Below are 4,899 nucleotides of genomic sequence, written 5' to 3'. Positions count from 1 at the left end.
ACCACATCCAATTATTACTGTTTGACTTAACCACAATGATAGTGCCATTAAATATGCATACACAACCATACAGAACTTCCCCAAACACCATAAAATCACAAATGATAAAAAATGCTTAAAACCACAACTCAAAAATTCGAAATGCTAAAAAACTTAAAAACCAAGGAATGACTAATTTCTTTGCAATCCATCAATGAAGACGCAAAAAATCACAATTTATCTATCTTAAAACCATAAAATTCACACAATGACCATTTATTTGCAATCAATCAATGGGTTCACACAAAAACCCTAAGGGAAAATGGAGAAATAATTAATCTTTTTCACTAATGGGATTCCTTTCAAATTCAAATAGAAAGCGTCCAAAACCCTTAATCTGTGGAGACCAAACACAAACGTAGAAGTCAAGATGAAAGGAGAAGATGAATACTGATTTTTCGTGGGTGGAAACGAAAAAAGAAAATGGAAGGGTTACAAAATGCATACTTGATCTTCATTCTCGACGACACCTACCGGAAATGAAAGGGAGGACGGAGTTTCGCAATTGTTGTGGGGTTCCGAGGAGAAGAGAGGGGAGCCCGAAAATGCCACCTTCGACAATGCCTAACACAAGCCTTAGTGGGTGGAAAAGAATGGGGCTGGGGTTCTTCAATGGAAGCTTCGGTGGTTTGGGAATTTTTTAGGATGGAGAGGAAATGGGTTCTGTTTGAAAGAATAGTGTAATGGTAAGAGAGTGTGAGTGTTTGGCACCACGCGCGAGTGATTCTTCAGTTTCCCCTGCAACTTTTAAGTTAAGGAAAAAAATAAATTAAAATTCAATAACAAATGACACGTAATGTGGTAAGAGAAGTGGTAAGATATAATAGTCATTGTACCATTTCTCTTTGCAGTTTGAGCCTCAAGTTCTCATGCACTAGCACATTAAGGTGAGACTATGAACATGTGATGATACATTATTTGTTTGGATATTTAAATATGCGTTCATATCAGTGGGATTATACACAAAAATACAATAAGTACGAAGACAAATGACAAATATTTAAAGGTGCTATTTTATTTTGGTAAAAAAATTAAAATTAATCTATATTAATAACTGTATACCCTCAGATTTCTAATCTCACAACTACATACTCAGATTCCCTTCATTTCTATGGCTACTGAAAAGACAGCATTCGAACTTGCCATGAAAGAAGTTGTTCTTATCAAACCATCAAAACCAACACCTTCCTCTATTCTTCCTTTATCTACACTAGACCACACACCTTCTTTTAATACCCTATGCCATACCCTCCATGTGTATCGATCAAAAGTTGATGATCATGATGAACCTAGTTGCCCTAATCACCAACTGCTACACCCTGCTGATGTGATCAAAGCAGCACTTTCAAAGGCTTTATTCTATTACTATCCTCTTGCAGGTAGGCTAGTAGACCACACTGATGGAAAGCTCGTAATCAACTGCAATGCAAAAGGTGTTCCGTTCTTGGAAGCCAATGCTACTTGCAAGCTTTCTTCTCTCCATTACTGGGATGGCACTGACATGGAAAGTGCAAAAAACTTAGTGTATGACCTTCCTTCTGAAGATGAAAGTGGCCACCAATATCCCTTGGTGTTCAAGGTCACAAACTTTCCTTGTGGGGGGTTCACCGTTGGAATGGGGCTGTTACATTCTGTTTGTGATGGCGTTGGAGCATGTCAGTTCTTCAAAGCCATCATGGAGTTTGCAAGGGGAAAAACTGAACCCTCTGTGAAGCCTGTGTGGGAGAGAGATAGGCTAAAGGGATCAATCACTAAAAACCCATTGCAAATTGATTTTTTGGACGATGCCTCAGCTGCAGTTTCACCCTTTCTTCCAACAGAAGTTCTCATGCACCAGTGCATTAAGGTGGACAGTGAGAGCATCAGAAGACTGAAGATGAGCTTGGTGAAGGAATCAGGTGAGAACGAAAACATTACTACTTTTGAATCACTTGCTGCATATGTGTGGAGGTCTAAATGTAGGGCCTTAAAAATGAGCTATGATGGGAAAGTTAAGCTGAATATCACAGTAGGAGTGAGAAGACACTTGCAAGATCCTTTGCCAGAAGGGTATTATGGAAATGTTGTTGTGGATGCTGACGTTATTTTAACAATGAGGGAACTCAATGAAAGGCCCCTCTATGAGATTGTGAAGCTCATTAAAGAAAGCAAGAAAGTTTCTTGTAACAGTGATTATGTCAGAAACTTCATGGACACTTTAGAGACAGATTTAGAGATAGAAACGGAATTCAACATTGAAGGGAGTGGTGCATTCACTACCTTTACTGATTGGAGGCACTTGGAGTTCTATGAAAATGTAGATTTTGGAGTTAAAGAAATTGTGAATGTTGTACCAATCCCTTCTGACATGTTTGGATGTGTTGATTTATGCATTTTCTCAGCTCTTGGGAACTTTGATTCTTCAATGGAGGGAGGGGTTGGTATTTTTGTGTCCCTACCAGCTCCTGCATTGCTCACGTTCAAGGAGGAGATGGAGGCTCTCACCCTTTTGATTTGAACACTTACTATATATGAATATGAATAAAACAACATGAAATTAAAGTGTCAGATCTGTTCACATTCGTTTTAGGCCTTTCATGTTTGTATAAAAATGTATTTGTTCATGGAAACCCTTGTTTGTGCCAAGCGAGGACATTTAGAATGAATGTCACATCATATGGCATTTGAAGTCGTACTAGATCCGCTTGATTAAGGGATGTATATGGCTCTTTGACATGCTATATGGTTCAATTTTAAAGGATAATTGCATGACATGACATATTTAAATGCTATTTTAAATTAAGATGTGAATGATACACACTACTGTACATGTTACTATTAGTAATAATGAGAATCTAAAAAAAAAAAAAAGAAAAAAACTGATTGAATGGATGATAAAGAAAGAGAGAGAAGGAATTGTCGTGGAAGGTAGAAAAAGATTGGGAATCTGAAAAAAAAAATTGATTGAATGGATGATAGAGAAAGAGAGAGGAGGAATTGTCGTGGAAGGTAGAAAAAGATGGAGAGAGAAAAAAAAATCATAAAATATTGATATAAATCACATTAACATCAATTTAATAAAACTCTCCGCATTGATTTTATTATGAAAAATAAAAATAGGTACTTGAGTAAAATTAATATAGAGATATAAATGAATCATAAATTAGTATAATTAAGTTATTTGAAATTTTGTTTAAAGAAATTATATTTTATGTGAATGACTATTGGAAATGATCTATTTGTATTAAGTATTAACATTTATGTAGCAATATTGACGATTTAAGTCACATGACTAAGATATTACAGTATTTATGTTGCAATATTGATGATTTAAGTTACATGACTAAGATATTACAGTGGTAAGTGGTAAGAAATCGATGAATGAGTTCTTATCAGAGATTACAGATAAACTCGTTATGGGTATATGTATGGGAAATCTCTTACTTTTTCAATTGGGTAGGAGTATGAGGAATCTCTGATTTTTTCAATTTGGTATATGAGTATGAGGATGTATATATCCCGCCATAATACCTGTCCGTGCATACATCCGTTCCCGTTTAAATTATTAAAATCTTCACAATTAATTAAGTAACCTTATATATATATATATATATATATATATATATATATATATATATATATATATATATACTTTCTAATTTTTATTTCTTCTAATTATTTGGTTTGTATGAAACTCATTTGTATCCAATATATTTTTCATCTTATCATAAATCTTTATGTAATTATGTTAAAATGATGTTTATGTCTCACATTTGAATATTTCTATTATTTTTTAGGCTTAAATACCTTTTTGGTCCTCATTTTCGTAGTGTTTGTTGCGGATGGTCCTCATTTTGATAGAATGTTTAAAATGATCCTCATTTTCGCAATTCGTGTTTTATTTGGTCCTTTTCTGTAACGTCGTTTAAATCATTAACGGAGCATTGTACAGGTGGCACAGTTTGTATTAGGGTGTGTTAAGTGTACTGTCCAGGCAGAGGCGGAACATGATAGGACCAGGGGGGGCCTAGGCCCCCCCAAATATTTTTGATTTTTTTCAAAATTATATATCCATTTTTTTAATTTTTAAAAATTTTGAAAATTTTAAAATTATAAATAGTATATTTTAAAAATTGATGATAATTAAATTGTGTCTCTTTATTTCTTTTATAAAATACAATATTTAATGTTAATAAATAATAAAACATAAAATCCAATATAATAAAAAATAAAAAATAAATATTTAGGTTTAATTAGTCTTCTAGTATCTGTTTTCGTCTAAAAATATCAAATTGCCATTAAATTGAAACTAAAAGAACTGGAAGATCAACTTACATTTTTGGAAACAATAACCAAAAGAGTAATTAAACCAAACATTTATTAAAATATTTTTTATTTTCTTCTGTCATTTCCTTATAAAATTTTGACAAAATTGTACTCATCTCTCACTATCATATGTTTTTTTTTTTTGAAGAAAAATGAAGTTAAACACATACTCATTATGTTTGTTCTCATTTGTCATATGTTTCCTTCATTTCTCGAAGAAGAAAAAAATGTAACTCTCTTTTGTCTTACTTGATGATGAAATATTACTTTAATAGTTATTAAAATTATTTTTTATATCATGAGCCTTTTGTATACTTACTTATTATGATTATAGAAGAAAAAAAAATCATGTATTATATGTTTTTTATAACCGATTTTTAATTGTGACTTGATTATAATATATTTTTCTTCTAATACTTATGTCTATCAATATTTTATTAGATTATGATAAATTATTTTTTAATATATTTAAAGAAAAGCATATCGATGAAGAATAAAATAATGAATTTATTTTGTAGAAGTAGTAAAAGGGAAGCTACACATGAAGATGAAAAC

The 4,899-nt window shown here is 32.4% G+C and overlaps 1 pseudogene; it reads left to right on the top strand.

Annotated features, from left to right (window-relative positions):
* Positions 1 to 1,150: 1,150 nt before the first annotated feature.
* On the top strand, positions 1,151 to 2,560 carry LOC114188520 (tetrahydroanabasine acetyltransferase pseudogene; annotated as a pseudogene).
* Positions 2,561 to 4,899: the final 2,339 nt, after the last annotated feature.

Source organism: Vigna unguiculata, chromosome 6 (genome assembly GCF_037176805.1).
Source record: "Vigna unguiculata cultivar grain cowpea cultivar isolate G323 ecotype 2 chromosome 6, ASM3717680v1, whole genome shotgun sequence".
Lineage (NCBI taxonomy): Eukaryota > Viridiplantae > Streptophyta > Magnoliopsida > Fabales > Fabaceae > Vigna > Vigna unguiculata.
Note: the sequence above shows the minus strand (reverse complement) of the source record. Positions and strands in the feature narration are given on the sequence as shown.